The 17,709-nt window shown below is 41.0% G+C and overlaps 1 protein-coding gene and 1 long non-coding RNA gene across 5 annotated transcripts in view; one reads left to right on the plus strand and one right to left on the minus strand.

Moving 5' to 3' along the window:
• The window catches only part of LOC111871683 (dual specificity tyrosine-phosphorylation-regulated kinase 4), a 559,052-nt gene that overhangs the window by 376,262 nt on the left and 165,081 nt on the right, over positions 1–17,709 (plus strand). The window lies entirely within an intron of this gene.
• The window catches only part of LOC111871684, a 217,935-nt gene that overhangs the window by 54,529 nt on the left and 145,697 nt on the right, over positions 1–17,709 (minus strand). Inside the window, exon 2 of the long non-coding RNA XR_002844082.2 lies at positions 4,456–4,513. This is a non-coding gene — a long non-coding RNA (uncharacterized LOC111871684). The remainder of the gene's footprint in view (positions 1–4,455; positions 4,514–17,709) is intronic.

The following is a 17,709-nucleotide window of genomic DNA, read 5'->3' on the forward strand; positions in this document are numbered from 1 at the left end:
TTTTTTCTCTCCACGTCGTCCAGACCTGTTCTGGGGGCACTAAGCCTCCTTTCCAATGGGTACCGGGGGCTATTTCCCTGAGGGTACAGCGGCCGGGGCGTGAAGCTTACTACTCACCTCAAACCAGTGCCGAGGTCAAGAAAATGTGGATCTATACATCCATTCTCCCACACATTGCCGTAGTGTTTAGTCAGTCAGTTTGCCTAGGCGAGTCAACGGCCTGACACATAATTCTCCGTAGACAGGAAACATTAAATTGGACGTATAAGAAATAGGGGGAGGGAATGGATTGGATCAGTCTCAGGATAAAATCTTGTGCGGGATTTTCTGAAGAAAATGATTAATCTTCGATCGCGTTAAAGCAAAGAATCTCTTGCTCAATCGGAGAGGCCTGATTATCAATTTTCGAAGGAAGATGAAGTTACATAGCACTATACAGGCGAAAGAGATGCTATGAAGAACAGTGCCTAAAGATGTGAGCTGAAAATGTACGAGTCTCGCAGAATAAAACTATCTTTTTGCATTATTTTCTTTCCTCCTCTCGCAATTGTAGTTTCACCGATTTCCATCGGCATAAATCTGATTTATATTAAGAAAGCAATCTTCTGGGATGTGCACCGTGTATATGTAGTGTTAACCGACGTTTCGGAGGAATGTATCACCTCCATATTCAGGGTAGAAGGAAAACTATAAGAAATCCGCAAGCGAAGAGACCGTGAGAACCGGCACAAGCAGACTCAGTCTACCCTGAAGATGGAGGCGATACGTTCCTCCGAAACGTCGGTTAACACCACATATACACGGTGCCACATCCCAGAAGACTGCTTTCTTCATATTCACCGCCGTGAAAACCTCAAATCTTATAAACCGATTTATATTGTTTGAACGAAACTAAAATCGTGGCACATCTTAAACGCTTACATACCGATTCAGTAAGATTTAAGAGTAGAGTCCATGGGCAACAGAGACTAAGAATACCATTGCTCTTGGGATATTACGTCGTACAGTCTGGTAGAAATGTCCTACCATTTCTGAAGGACTTTCTGCCTTCACTTTCACTACCGTAGCCTGATGATAGAGGCGGCAGTATCCTCCGAAACATTGAGAACGTTCTGCCAGACAGTACAGAGCAACATTCCAGAAGACAATGTGCTTCATATTCACCGTCCTTCCCTTCTCTGGAAGGAACTGAAATGTACAATATGACGTAAAGCTTATAAGGGATTTATTTCATCTGGAATATCCGGTGAGAATTGGAGGGGGGGGGATATATAACTTATGTAAGGAACGTGGAACGAAAGAGTTCCGGGCTGAGGGCGTTTCGATGACACCCAAGGTCACGTGCGTACAGGTCAGAATGCTTATGAAATGCTAACAGGTAATCAGTGAAGTCAATGGACTGTAATTTGGAGGGCTCCTAATGATACGGTACAGAAACCCACATTTTAATCATATTGAGTTATTAGAGTGCCTGTATAACGTTAAACATACTTATGAGATGGGCGTGGAGAACACAGACAAGCTAGTGTAAGTCTGTCTGTACGCAATGAAGCTAGAGGTCGTTACTTGTTCAGCGTAAGATGAATTTAATGTTTTGGCACACCCATTACTGAGCAGAGAAATTTGACTTGTCGACTATCGAAGATGGCTCAACTCGTTCTCCTTAGCAACGCGTGAGGATCATTTCTATTGTACCAGTTAATTAGCATTCACTGGAAACTTCGTTAGGTTTACTGCTTTAGTATTTATTCGCATTTCTTCCGAAAACGTTAATTAAGCTATGAAGCATCAGTCCCCTTTCCATTAACATACAACAAAATGAGAATTTAATGTACGAAGCAGATGTACTTTAGAACTACTTAGGCCCACTGTTTCAAAATATAACGATTAATATGAATTTTAAATACAGAGGAACTTTAGACACATTATTCATATTTTATGTTCATTCCATGGATATTTTGAACTTCCTTTTCCGGCGTTGTACTTCAAGAAGTAGTAATCGTATTAATTTCAGCTTCAGCTCTAATTATAATCATTATTTTGGTCTCGCCTTCTGCAGTGAACAAGAAATATAGGGAGTCCCAACAAAAGGTATTCAAAATAAAAAAATGTATACTCGGAAACTAATTGTCATACACATATTCTGTTTATGTCATTGAAAAGGAAATCTCTGGAAGTTTTTTCTTTCATACCCGGCTTACGCGCATACGCCTCCACATTTTTGCCACCATGTTAGGAATCACCTGGACAGAGAGATGGCTGGGATATGAATTGGCAGAGGTGGACCAATCGCTTGGCCTCCTAGGTCGCGAGATTTAACGCCAGTGGATTTTTTCTTGTGGGGTTATGTGAAGAACATTGTCTACCAGGTTAAGATCAACGACCTTCAACACATGAAAGACCGCATAAGGGACGCTGTGGCTACGGTTACACAAAACTTGCTTCAAGTATGGATATTTGTCGTGCCACCATTTAAATTTATTGAAAAAGTTATATTGGCAGAAAGAACTTTGATAGTTTCCCTTTGTAATGGTGTAACGCATTAATGTGTATAATACATTCTTTCTGAGATATAATGATTTTATTTTGGATATCTTTCTTTCTGACACCCTGTACTGATAGAGGCTCTAATTTTGACGCTTGGAGGGTGAGAAAGCGGGGCGTAGGGTGAAGTGACCGTCAAGAGGGAAGAGGTGGAAACAGACATGCCTACTTTGTACAGCAACAGTTAAGAACGTATTTCGCACCAGCGCATTTGTTTAGGGCTCAACTGGACAACTAAAGCAATTAGGGTTAGTGCCCTCCCTCTAACCTTGCCTTTCTCTCCCCCGACACAATATCTTATACAAAACCCTGCTTCTGTTTCCAGCCCTCTCCCACTCCACTGATTTCCCATGTAGACATCCCCCCCCCCACCCCCTTCACTGCTCTCATATAGCTGTGTTTATTTCCAACACCAGTCTGCTTGTACCGGTTCTTACGGTCTCGTCGCTTTTCCTTCTACCCTGAAGATGGAGGCGATACGTTCCTCCGAAACGTCGGGTAACTCCACATCTACACGGTGCCACATCCCAGAAGACTGCTTTCTTCTTAAAGCAATGCAGTTCTGGCTCAGGTACTAGTTGCTGATCCATGCTGCTACCTCGCCTTTAGTTGCTCAGATATCTTGCACTCGCTCACAACTCTCGAGATTAGAGTCTTGTACTGTAAGGCTACTGCATTGTTACTGTGGTGCAGCACCTATATCGAACTTCGGGATAAACGATCCACCCCTTCCCCCCATACACATATATGGAATAACATATCTTTTAAAATATTTAAAGCTCATATTACAGTTCTTTCTGTTTGTTTCCTACTCCTCTGAGGTTAATATAAATCTCACCGCCGTTACACAACTGCAGGGTATGGTCACCGTTACACAGCTGCAGGATATGGTCCCCGTTACACAACTGCAGGGTATGGTCACCGTTACACAACTGCAGGCTATGGTCACCGTTACACAACTGCAGGCTATGGTCACCGTTACACAACTGCAGGCTATGATCACCGTTACACAACTGCAGGGTATGGTCACTAAAGATCGTATAGGCCCCACGAATCTTTTTTTATTATTATTATGGCTCTACAGCCCTTTGTTGCACCTCGGCCGCTTTTTCAGATTCTTGATCCTATACAAAGTCGGAAGGACTCCTTCGACGGGGGATCAGCACAGAACACAGAGAAGAACACAAACAGAATAAACGCACACAGACATCTTTTCCTCGAGTAGGATTCGAACCAACGATCCCAGCGTTTGAGAGAGCGAAGACGGTTCTTACCTTAGACCGCGCGGCCACTGTGATCAGTATGTCCCAGGACTCTGACGGTCGAAAATGACTGCATGATGACGAATGATGATAATGGAAAATTGGTCCTCGCTTGCTTTAAGAAGCCGATGTTCGTCAACATATGATAAATCTCATCAGGATAAAACGCGTTGTGAACAGCCCTATCTTCTGGGATATAACACGGTATAGCCAGTTGAAAGTTAACCGACGTTTCGGAGGAACATACCTCCTACGTCTGAGAGTAGAAGAATAAGCCAAACAAAAAACCGCACATAAAGCATGTATAAGTTCTGTTTAAATAAAAATTGCTAATATCGGTGAAGCTTCATAATTTTAGATTTGTTCTGAGCAGTTCCGCTAACCACACAGAGTCTTGTGACGCTGATAGGTTGATGTACTAAGGGTCCCCGAACGGCCCATCTGTCAGAATATTGATTGCCAATAATATGGGGCGAAATGAACTCGTAACCTCCATATTGAAATCCATGTTTGGCTCCTGCTGTTGATACTGCGTTTAAAGAAGCTTAATTTGGTTAGTATTTCTTTAGAACTAAGAGTAAACACTTGTTAGAACCTTCCACTTATGAACGTACAAATAGTTTATATACGAAGCACCCCCTTCACTTACCCAGCTATTGTACTTCTACCTTCCCAGCACCTCCAGCCGTTTTTAGAACTTCTGCCACCTGCAAAAGAAATACTTATAAAATTTGCTGAACTGATCTACAGTTCTAAATGAACTTGCGAAAGTAGACTGGAATCCGATCAATTAATTTGTATTACTACGGACGGGAGGGCAGGAGTTCGATTCCTGGCAGGATCTTGGTAACTTTTGTCTTCACCTAATCCTCATAACGGCACTTACCTCACCACGCACCATTTTATAAATACTGGAAAAAAAGTCAAAGACAAACTGTCATTAGTGACGAATTTTCACAACTGTACTTGCACCCTACACACCTCCATATAACCTACCTTTGCTCCTCCAGCCATCTATAATACCTTGAAAGCATATGGCAGGTTTAAAAGTTTAGAATTATCTTTAATAACCAAACTACTAACACTATGGTAGCAGAACCTGAAGGTTCCATGCCGCTATTATTAAAGTATGTCATTTGATAAGACCCTGAGCTAGTTCACCCACTGCTCAACTTCGAAACTCATCTCTTCACGATCCATTTTATTTTTATCATCGCATATCCTTCTTGGTAGGTCCAAGTGTACATTTTTCAAATGGTTTCCCAATTGAAATTTTGTATGCATCTCTCTCCTTGTTCCTAGGCTGATTCCAGTCCAGCAGCGCCAACACACACACACACACACACATACCCCACTTAAAACATGCTGAAAGATAGGATGAAATAGATGCAAAACAGGATTTGGGCAATGCTACCAACCTATCGCACTCCTTACGTAATACGCAGAACAGAATTCACGCTAACAATTCACTGGACTATATTGTGCTAGTATTGTAACGTCATAAATATTGTATGTGAAGTTCTACTACATTTTATCCAGTTCCTTTAAAGTTTCCTTTTGTAACTGGATGTCCCTGAAGATCACCATATTTGACCGAAAAATTTCTGGTCTATTATTTACTACGAAACTAGATTCGTTACTTACTTACTCATTGAACTGAGCCCTTCTGGAGAGGAGCTGCCAATTCTGTAGCTACCTAAGAATTTCCCAGCATTTTATGGAACCCGAAGGTTTATTACCGTGTTCACAAGAGCCCTCAACTGGTCCCTATCATGAGCCAGATCAATCCAATACCATACCATCCCATCCTATCTCTCTTAAGATCCATTTTAATATTGTCCACCCACCTACGCCTAGGTCTTCCCAGTGATCTCTTTCTTTCTGGTTTTCCCGCCAATATCCTATACTCATTCCCCGTCTCCCCCATTCGTCCTACATGACCTGTCCACCTCATCCTCCTTGACTTGATCATTCTAATTATACTTGGAGAAGAGTACAAGTTATGAAGCTCCTCACTGAGCAGTTTTCTCCAACCTCCTGTCACTTCATCTCTCTTCGGTCCAAATATTCTCCTCAATACCATATTCTCAAACACCCTCAGTCTATGTTCCTCTCTTAATGTCAGAGACCAAGTTTCACACCCATACAGAACCACAGGCAAAATTATAGTTCTGTGTATTCTAATTTTTATGTTCTTGGACAGCAGACGAGAAGACAAAAGGTTCTGGATTGAATGGTAGCAAGCATTACCCGAGTTCAAGCTCCTCTTAATTTCCTCCTGAATCAGGTTTTGATCTGTTATCGTTGTTTCCAAATATCTAATAAATTCGTTAATGGTATTTATTATTTCTAATTCATCTAAACAATATTATCTAGAAGTACGGGTTCTGAATTTCAGAAAACACATTGTGTCCCCATCACAAAGACCATCTATTAATGCTGTTTGGGAAATTATGTCTGTTCATTCTGTGAATCGAACGCGCCATAATACCAGGCTCTATTCTGTAGGAAAAACGAAGAGTTGATTTATATGCTTACGTTGTACCGCATCGTCAGACGTGGGTTTCATGGGACTGTCTTTATCGATAAAAATACACGACTGGTTTTCTGAAAGTGATCGTGTCATACTATATATTTCATACAGCGTAATATGACCTACATCAACATAGCATTAGAAATAGAAAGTAAACACAATTTCATAAATGCAGACGAAATATGCTAAATCATGCGCAGTGTACATTGTTACCGTTACCATTTACAAACGCATATATTTTGTAATCACCGGGACGGGCTGTGATAATTAGATAGGGCAAATGACGTGTATTCAGCCTAGGACGAACGACCATTATGTAAAATACATGAAATCCGCTCGCAAAGCGATGCATGGATAGATGATATATTTACTGGTGTGACACCGTAAATTCGATCTGATTGCCTCGTTTATTTTCATAGATTTCTTTCCGGTGACATTTTTGAGGACACTATGATGTTCGTTTCCAAAAGACATATCCTACAAATGTAAGGTAGTCATTTAGTATAGGTGAAAGGCTAAGTTCTCCTTGCGCTAAATTAATTAAGCACTATGTCATGAAGGCATATGGGGGAGTGAATGTATAGTTCCACAATTTTTTACTTTTACACTAGATGGAGATCAGTGGTCAGCTTAACGCTACAGTCGCTTTATCCCCTGGTGAAGCGCCATGGTACCAGTTGGATACGCCACAGAGTCGGTCTGGATGGAGCGGATTAGAGAAAATCTTGCCACTGCCGGGAAACGAACCCCAACCATCCAGCCCACAGTCCGTTGCTATGCCTACTGAGCCATACAGACTAAGATACTCTTTTAATAGTAAATTCCAGTATGTTTCAAGGAAAAGGAGACTGAAACTGAAATATATTATTACTCTGTCCTGGAATGTGACGCCTCTTTTGCTAGAAAGACAACAGCTGACAGCAGAGAGACTATTACTGCCCGAATTAGTACTATTTACAGCCAGCGCATAGAGGGCCCAGTCAGCGCACTTTAAAAAAAAAAGTAAAGGTATCGCTCAACGTACGGACTTTTAAATTGCCGGCAGCTCCCTGGCTCCCTCCAGGCCATGGAGGTCCATAGGGTTGTGAGACGTTGAGGTTCCCACATTTTCTAGATAATCAACCCATAGATAGTGGTAAGGTTGTCAGCCCTAGGCGCAGGCCGCCCTTTACCCCCAAGAACATTCCAAGAATATTACTGGTAATGATTTCTGTTAGAGGCTGAGTCGACCCCAGGGCCATAGCGCGGCTGGAAGAATTAGGTCAATTGAAAGAAATGCAATGACCTCATCGGGACTTGAACCCGCGACCTTCCGACTTGTAGCATAGTGCCTTCTTGTCATAATTTCACGCAACGTCATTATGATTTTATTGTACAGAAAAATGATTTGGGAAAATTAAAATTCAAACCTTAATAATCTCCATTGTGTTTGTCATCATAGTCTTTGCTATCTCTATACCTCGGAAAAATAAAGTAATTTTGAAGACATGTAGTAATGTGCGAATGACAGTGCATTAACACGCGAAGCAATTTCTCATAAAGCTGTAGTTTTAAAGTAATTTTCACACAGTTGTCGAAAGTGTCTCGTTCTTTTGCAACAAACAGACGTTTTCGTCTCAGTTCTCACTGGTAAGGTAAAAGTTGTTCCTCTGCTTATTTAATTAAGCACTGTGCTATGAGGACATATCCAGATTAAAATCAATTTAAAATTTCCGTGCCGTAGAATTATTTCAATAAGCTAATTATGAAACTGTTGTGAAATCAGTGAAGTTTATTGTGATATAATTGCTTCTCTTCTTATTGTTATCAGTCCTACAGTTCGGCAATATCGCCGTTAGTTATCCCAGCTTAGCTTTAAATACTGGAGAGGACAAGTCAGCAATTGGGCAGAAGGATGTGGATTGCATTCATCTGACTCAGTACGAGGATAAGTGGCAGGCTTTTCTAATCACTGTAATGAAATTTACGGTTCCATAAAGAGGTGGAAATTTCTTGACAAGCTGAGTGACTCTTAACTTAAGAAGGAATCTGACCCAGTAAGTCTGATTAACCTTTTGAAGTCCAGAAGTCGCTACATGTAACACCCGCTTTGACATACCAAAATTCTTCATTCTGCTTGCGGAGTGTGTTTTTGTGATACATATTGTTCTCGCAATAAACAGCGACTGCTTCCCCGAACACTATTGATTTCTCTTTGTAGAAGAGAACTAATGTGGTTCCTGTGAGGTACAAACTGAATATTTATATATTACATGGAAGATATAAAGTTAAGATGTATATCTGTTCAGTTTACCATAAATAATATATGTATTTGTAAGATTTGAGGCTTTCACGGCTGTGACTATGAAGAAAGCAGTCTTCTGGGATTTGGCACCGTGTATATGTGGTGTTAACCGACGTTTCGGAGGAACGTATCGCCTCCATCTTCAGGGTAGAAGGAAAAATATAAGAATTCTGCAAGCGAAGAGACCGTGAGAACCGGTCTGCTTTCTTCAATATATGTATTTGTTAATGTACTTTAAAAGGTTTCCTGTCGATTTTATTTTCGATTTGGAAAGAGAAACATGTTACTTTTAAATTGGAATTGTTTCGGAATAAGAACCGGTATCATACGCGCCACAGTGAATCCTGTAATTAGAGTTATTACGTGGACTTTTTTTTTTTTGTAAAATAATAATAATAAAGATGTCAAGCCATTGATGCCGCTGACCCGAATGTTCAGTACAGCGTCCACCGAGACACTCATGCAGTTAGTTTTGGTTCAGTACCATCGTTAATTAGAATTCTTCTGTGCAGTTGTCTCTTCTATTCTGTTCACAGTGAATATTGGATTTCCCTGACGAGGCAATATGTTTTCGAAAAAAGATAACGTTGCTTCATATTGAGCAGAAGCGGTGATATCTCAATTAAAGAAACTAATCGAAAGGTCCGTCAAATTTGCACACAATTTCACCCAACATTCCCTACAATGTTTACCGTTTGCCCGTTCTTTATAGTGCTCTCCTTGGGGTTGGGGCACGCGGTAGCGTAGCTGGTTGAGGTACTATGCCTCAAGCCGGAAAGTCGCGGACTCGAGTTCCGATGAGATCATTGGATTTTTCAGTTGATCTAATCCTTTCAGCCGTACTATGACCCTGGGTTCGATTCAGCCTCTAACAGAAACGAGTATCCGGAACCTTCCTTGGGCCTAAAGGGCGGCCGGCGCGTAAGCCTGAGAACCTTACCGTCATCTGTGAGCCAATTTTCTACAAAATGTGGGAGACTCGACGTCTCACAACCCTATGGGCCTCCACGGCATGTTACAGGGATAGCTTTACCTTTTATCCCTTGCGTCATCCATTCCGAGGCTATTGCTCAGTTCCTGTGTTCCAACCGTGAGATAATGTCATGAATTAGGGCATACCCCACACATTAGTTTTCGAACAAGTATTCACAAATCATTCTTCTACGGATGTTTACAAGATAGCTGTAAGTAGTAAACATATGGCATATGGGGAAAATATATAATAATAGACAGGGCCGAATTTCGAGAATATTTTACAGGACAGGAGACCCTCCTCACTGAAATTCCTATGGCGATAGGAAAGGTAATCGCAGAAGCAAGCGGCAAGCTAAGCGGTCAGCTTCGACTGGTTCTTCTGGTTTTATGCTTAGCTTACCCTTCGACCTTGAATATGGAGGTGATAGGCTTCTCTGAATACATGTCATTACAAACCCAGAACACCGTATTCTTTACAACAATGTTAGCTACTGCTGTCCAGTCTTCTCATTATATGTCAGTAGACATGGGAACATCAAAATAAATTCAAAGTAAATTAATTTATTCTAAACATCTATCTCATCAACAGCATACGTTCAAGCGAATATTTACAATACCTTCAAACAACGAGACCATTGTTATTGTCACATGTATTAGTGACTATAGACGGGGTTTTGGATTGGATGACTGGATTTATTGACACCTTATACACGTACACAACTCGGGACTACAAATGATACAGCGCTATCGCTATTCTACACACTCCACAGTTCACCGTTGCACACTCAGTACGGTTATCACTCCTCCCTAGCCGTATCCTGGCAATGGCTTTGTCACAGTCTCACTGTCACTTCAAACTACACATGAAGTCTTAGTTCCCTTCTTGCTGTTATTCTGCAACTGCAAACTCACTTGTCATTTCGATTCTAAGCCCATATCCCGGCAGGCTGGCGTCTCGAACTCGACTCTGTTCTACTACCGTTCTGTACATGGTAGTCAAAGTCACATTGCGACTGACAGTCAGTCAGTCAGTGAGTCTTGGTGTCCAGCCCTATCTGGGGCTCATAACCGGATATTTATTACTGTTTGAGAGTTAACGGTCTTGTTGTTTGTGGGGCGCCCTCCCTAACGAGAGGATGGGTCTGTCTTTTGTACATGCTGCTGGTTCTTGCCAGCGCAGTCTTTCTCGGGTCCGAATCCCTAGGGACTATCGACCATATTTTACCGTCTCAGATTTGAGACTTACCATTTCGTCGCCTCCTACGACTCGAAGGGCTAATGTTTAGTGGTCCGTTGCATAGCAATGGACGTCCTTCTGTTTCACGCGTAAGCTTCTCAGGAATTGCCTAGCAGTGTGTATACACGTCACGTTATATTTGCAGAGTACTTGTTCTCAACAGCGTGAACGTTTTTATAGGGTCTCTTTAGCGAGATATTGAAGTGTTCTGTTCAAGCTTGGTCATTTGAAAACTCACGATAAAATAGAAATTAAAGTAAAAATATAGTTGTTCCTTTGTTCCATTGATCGAGCACCACGCCGTTTTGACATGTGGAGTGGAGGTATAGCTCCACATTCTTGACTTCATCCAAAACTTAAATTTCTGTGGAGGACTATGAAGTCCTTACTGTCAGTTTGGTTTAGAGGAGCTTTGTATCTCATTTATCTCATTTAGACACCTCGCTTCCCTGTTGTCTAGTCGCCTTGTTTACAGGTGTTGCTGGACAACTCTGTCTAAAGTTGTCTCCTGCTGCGTAGCAACTGCGGTATCCCCCACTACGTCACTGTGGGAAGCGCTGCCACGTCACCGCGGGGAGGGGGCGCCCACCGAGCGTTGCGTACTGATGGAAGGAATGGGGGTAGGTGACGTCAATCGCTAGATGCAGAGTTCACGTGACCTCCACTTCCCGTTGCGCCATTCACGTCACACTATATTCCTTATATGAAATGATTGTCGGCAGGAACATGAAACGGAGAGTTAAACAGCGCAGTGGAAGTTTACTGGTTCTTATCTTTGACGTCTATGTCAGATCGTATTGCGCGAGGATCAAATAAGTGATCAACCTCCCATGCTAGCTTAGCGTTTTCTTATTTAAGTTACATGTGTTCATACGTGAGGAAAAATGGGTCAATGCAATATCAGACTATGACCTCTGCAGGTAAGATCTTGGTCAGTGTTGCAAAGCATTTATTATATCCTTTTCATTAACAGGTTCTAGGCATATTTGCGAGGGGGATGTGTGAACAGACAGGTATACTGAGAATTGCGTTGTTTCATCAAGATTGTTATGACTTAACTATACGTGTACACTGTAACATCACGACATTTTGCTGCCAGTTAAAAATCAAGTCCTCGAAACACTTCTTCTTGAGAAACTAATAGTTTCTTAGCTGGTCAGCAACTTAACCAAATTTCACTTAACTCGCAGGTCCATTTCCGGGTTCATAAGAATTGTTACTGGTCCCTAGTTGAGCTTAGGTTACGCAGGTGGACTGTTTCTTTCCGGTTTTCTGACTAATCTTTACATAATTTATCATCTATCTTTCCGTTATGGAGGTCAACCCCATTCTGATCTCTTTGATCAGAAACTAACTACCAATATTTGATGAGTACAAATTATCAAGCTCCTCGTTTCGTAATTCTCTCGATTCTCTTGCTATTTCATATTAGATCCAAATACCTTTGTGATCTAATTATTTACGAAGTTCTTAGGTAGTTATCAATTCCTTGGTGTTCCCAGATCTGCGGAGATAGTGATAATGTTGAAGTAACAATGGGATATAAAATGATTAGAATTACTCGTATGTTGATGATAGTTGGGATCTGTTCTAGCACCTATCCGGATGTCTGCATTGATAATCACATACATCTCCTCGAAATTAGATCACATTCATTTCTAACCTTTAATATTAGGATGGTAACACAATCAATTATTGCCGCCGATATTCCCACTATCGCAACCGCCATTACCATTAGAATTGAAGTATATTTTTCTGTGTCTAAGCACTACACCATAAAGGTGCGTTGAGGCATTGGGGTAAATCTTCACGTTTTCTTAACTCTGGCTTCAGTTGGAGACGAATGCTTACCTTCCTGCTCCGGCCTTTTACACCAAACAAGCATTTGTGGTACAGGAAGCTGGGTGGGTTCCTGAATCGGTCTGAATGTGGCGTAGAAGACACCAAATATTATTACTGTGACGTTTATCTTGTTTTGGAGCAGTTATTTTCTGTTTGACAGCGATAACTGACGTATCACAGGAATTTGGAATGCGAGGCTTGGAACACAGACAGTTCATTACCGAGTCCACACAAGCATACGATATTCTAAGTCAATAATTGTCAAATATGGCCATGGTGTGAGTTTTTGAGTCTATACTCCACAGATTTAGCGTATTGTCACGAACTTAAAGAGTGACCATAGTGGGATCTGTATCGATTTATTGAACCCCTACAACACGTAATTACAAGTGAGGATTATGCTCTCACCGTTCTACACACTTCACAAGTCTTCTCAGTCTGTTACAGTCTATCCGTTGTTTGGTAGCGGTTTCCGAAGATGGACCTTCCTCTTCCTCTGGGTTCCCGAACTCTCCCCGGCCTCAGCTACCAGCTTCTCACAGCAACAGCTCAGAACAACTGAATATCTGCGGTTGTCTAATTAACTCACTAACAAATCAAATAGTCCTGCTTAAAACATCTCGACTCGACCGTAGAGAAAACGCGGTTACTCTGTTGCTGTTTGCGGACCGCTGCCTAGTAACGGCCGTTGTATAGTTGCTTATTTTGCGGTCATTACCTAGCAAAGGGTCAATATGCCAAAGTATATATATTTAAGTACGTAATAAATTCTTCATAAAAGTAGATAAAATAACAATAAGAGTTATATATATACATGTGTGTGTAGAACTACAAGTACATGCAGCAGAAATATAGGCTTTATGGGGTCGGCTCGGAATTCTATGCTTTCCATCTAGAGTTCTTGAAGCTGTTCAGATAACGTAGGGCACGTTGGCGATACTGAAGACTGACGTAATTCACTTCAGTGTTTACTCTCATCGGCATGTTTCACTGACTTGCTGAGACAAGCTAACATACTGATTTCTTCAGTGTTAGTCTTCGTATGTTAGTGCTGTGTTGGATTGCTTCGTCAGCCATAAACGCTTTTCAGCTTGTCCGCGTTAAGGCGATATTCTCTTCAGTCTTTGTCTGAAACCTCTCTGAGGATACCTCATGCCTTGATGAGGCAGGCTTACGGGTGAAGAGTCCTGTGTGTTCTTTGAAATCTCTGATATGCCATTTCAGTTTCCAAACATAAGTTGAAAATTAACTCAGTTTTATAACGATGACTTAATGATTTACATCACTATCTGACGATGACGTAAAATAATACTATTTTAGACAAAGAATACTCGTATAATTGGTATTTACGCGTCTTGACAGTATACTCGTAATTTAACAACACGACTTTTCAGGACGTAAATAGAAGACGATTACATTATTATTTTTTATCATTATTATTATCATTATTATCACTATTGGGAATCAGAATAGCGCAGTCGGTATAGCGACTGTATACGGGCTGGACGATAGAGGGTTCGGAGTTCGAGTCCCGGTAGGGCCAAGAATTTTCCCTTCTCCTCGTCGTCCAGACCGGCTCTGGGCCCCACCTAGTCTCCTATCCAATGGATAGCCGGGGCTCTCCCAGGGGGTAAAGCTGCTGGAGCGTGAATCTGACTACTCACCTCCAGCTAGTGCCGACATCAAGAAAATGTGGATCTATACATCCACTCCCCCATATGCCCTCATGGCGTATTGCTCAAGTACAGGGATAAATTTACTTTTTACTTTTATTATTATTATTATAGCTTTGTTTTTTTATTATTACTATTTTATTATCATCAATACTCAGACTTTACAAATTGCCTTACTTTGTACTTCGAGTGTCGTTTTTCCTTTCACTCGTGCTCATTTTGTAATTGGCCTTTGGGCTGTTAAGTTAGCACGCAAATAAATACGATTGTTATTATTATTATTATTATTATTATTATTATTATTATTATTATTAATCATGTGGTTGGAGATCAAACTCGTCTTCTTCGTAGTCAAAGTGTTACCTATTTGAATTTCCGGACTAAAAAGTACTCTCTCTTTTGTGTTGCTCGGGGAGCGTTGAAATAATCCGAAGTTGCTCTCCTATAGTCTACCAGAAGCAGCTTTTCGCCACTCTGAAATCTGCTACGTTGTTTAATTTTTCTTGCAACAGGGAAGGGAAATAATCACCGAAGTCAAGAACATTTGCATGAAGACCTATTAAAGCTAGATCGATTTAGACTTCACTCACTCACAATGATAAGCAAGTTTCATATTGAAGCGTATAAATTATGACATTCGGACAGGTTATCCCACCGTTGTGGAACATATGTACTGTTACGTTTATGAGTGACTACAGACGGGGTTTGGATTAGTAATTGGATTTATTGACCACTTGAGCACACAGCTCGTGACTACACTTCAACACTCACTGACAAACACAGACTAGTGTTCTCAGTCTGTTACAGTCTCCATTCGCCGTTAGTTGGTAAGGGCTTCCAACGGCGGAAGTTCCCCTTTCTCTGGGTTCCTGAACTATCCCCGTGTCTCAGCCACCAGCTTCTAACAGCAACGGCTCACAAGGACTGAACCTCAGAAATTCTTTAAAATTCTTAACCACTTCATTACACTTCACTGTACTAACTCTAATTGTCTTTCTGATAACATCTAAGCACGGATCGTTCAGAAAACAAGGTTCCTCTGTTACTGTATTCATTATTGTGTGCGCAGCCATCGGGGAGGACCGCACTGAAAACACCATTGCTCAGTTGTTTACAGGCCGTTGCCTAGTAAGAAGCATTGTCTGTTTCGCGTTCGTTGCCTAGCAACGGGTATACATGCCGCCATTTATTGTAGTCGTTGAACTACAGTATAACAGCCTGGCAACATGAATAGAAGCCAGGGTTCAAATTCCTGTAGAGACGTCATTGTTTCCTTGTTTAAGACGCACAGAACAGCTATGGCCTTCAACAAGCGTATTCCAAAAAGGGCACAGGCAATACTTTCTGTGTAAAAGCAACTAAAACCTAAATTTTACTATTTGCTCCGGGGTTTGAGATGGCTTACAGCGTTACAGAACGAATATAGGGATGGCTCTAACTTGTAGTTTGGCCTACTTACATTTGTATGCAGATAACCACTGTTATGAATACTATGTCACTAGAGACGAATCCATTTCTGCTTCTCTTAGATTTTCTAATATATTAAAAATATCAACATAAAAGTCATAAAGACCTCTGAGGTTGGAGTTACACTACCGCCATTTAGTGTGGCTCATCCAAAGATCACTGGAAAAATATTCAACTCTTGGTAAGATAAATCGTTTTTTGTAGGAAGTGAAACAGCATGACTGACGTCAACATTAATCGTTCTGTCCCGCTACAGTAGCTAATGACTAGGGACCAGATTTTAATGCAAATGCATATTTCTTTCTTGCAACCAGAAAGTATGTTCGTTTCCATATATGTATGAATTACTTCATTTCTTAAATTTTGGACATGGTTTGATGGTGCATATAACTGCATTCGGTGCAATTGAAGGTGAAACCGGAAATGCTGAAGTGCAGTGGAACAATATAAAAGAATGCATGTTAGATACTATCAGTGATTTGGTTGGTAAAGTTGAGAAGATAGCAAGAAAACCATGGGTTACACAGGAGATGATGAGTAAAATGGAGGAGCGAAGGAAATGGAAGAATGTCAACAATGAAGAAGGCAGGAGGAAATACAGGAGACTGAGGAATGAATTGAAAAGAGCCACGGACAGCGCCAAATAGAAATATCTTGAGAAGTTATGTAATGAGATTATAGAATTTCAAAGAACAGGACGTTATGATTTGATGTACATGAAGACAAAAGAACTAGGATGGAAAGAGAATCATGGGATTCAAAATATTGGCATCGAAGACTCCCAGGGGAATAGAATAGTAGATCAGAGGAAAGTGCTGAAAATTTGGGAAAATTATATTTCAGAACTATATGATCGACCTAATCGGCCAGAAACCTTAGAAGTTGAACCGGAAGAAGAAGTAGATACAGACGAGAAAGGACCATATATTTTACAAAGTGAGGTGGAAAAAGCTATCAAGGAAATGAGGAAGGGAAAGGCTACAGGAGATGATGATGTACCTGGAGATGTGCTCAAGTTACTGGGAGAAGGTGGTTTGAAAACACTGACAAAACTAATGAACACCATATATGAAAGTGGAGAGTGGCCCAAGGACTTTACAGAAGTTACAATGATTGCCTTAAAGAAAAAGACAAAAGCTACAAAATGCAGCGACCATCGCACAATAAGTCTTATTGCACATACAGCAAAGATAATAGCAAAGATACTTAAAAGAAGAATTGAAAGGAAAATAGAGGATGTACTTGGAGAAGATCAGTTTGGATTTAGAAGAGGAAAAGGAACCAGGGATGCAATTGGGATGATGAGAATTATAGCGGAACGAACTTTGGAGATAGATGAAGAACTGTGTGTTTGCTTCATAGACTGGCAGAAGGCATTTGACCGGGTAAACTGGACCAAATTAATGCAGATCCTGAAAGAAACAGGTATCGATTGGCATGAAAGAAGATTGATTAGCAAATTGTACATGGATCAGAAAGTTAGAGTACGACTGGACAGGGGGGAGACAGGAAGTGTGCAGATTGGAAGAGGAGTTCGACAAGGATGCTGTTTATCACCAATTCTGTTCAACTTGTACAGCGAATGCCTTACCAAGGAAGCTCTGGATGGGCTCGGAGACTTCAAATTAGGAGGGCAAATTATTCAAACTGTGAAATATGCAGATGACCTTGTGTCAATGGCTAAGGAAGAAACTGTGCTACAGGGCATGATTGATAGACTAATTGAAACTGGAAGGTGCTGTGGCATGGAAATGAATGTGGGGAAAACAAAAGTAACGAAAATTTCGAGACAACCAACCCCAGTCAAAATAAAGATAGACCAAAAACAACTGGAGAATGTGAAATGTTTTAAATATTTGGGTAGTTTGTTAACAGATGATGGAAGGTGTAGT

Source organism: Cryptotermes secundus, unplaced genomic scaffold (genome assembly GCF_002891405.2).
Source record: "Cryptotermes secundus unplaced genomic scaffold, Csec_1.0 scaffold262, whole genome shotgun sequence".
NCBI lineage: Eukaryota > Metazoa > Arthropoda > Insecta > Blattodea > Kalotermitidae > Cryptotermes > Cryptotermes secundus.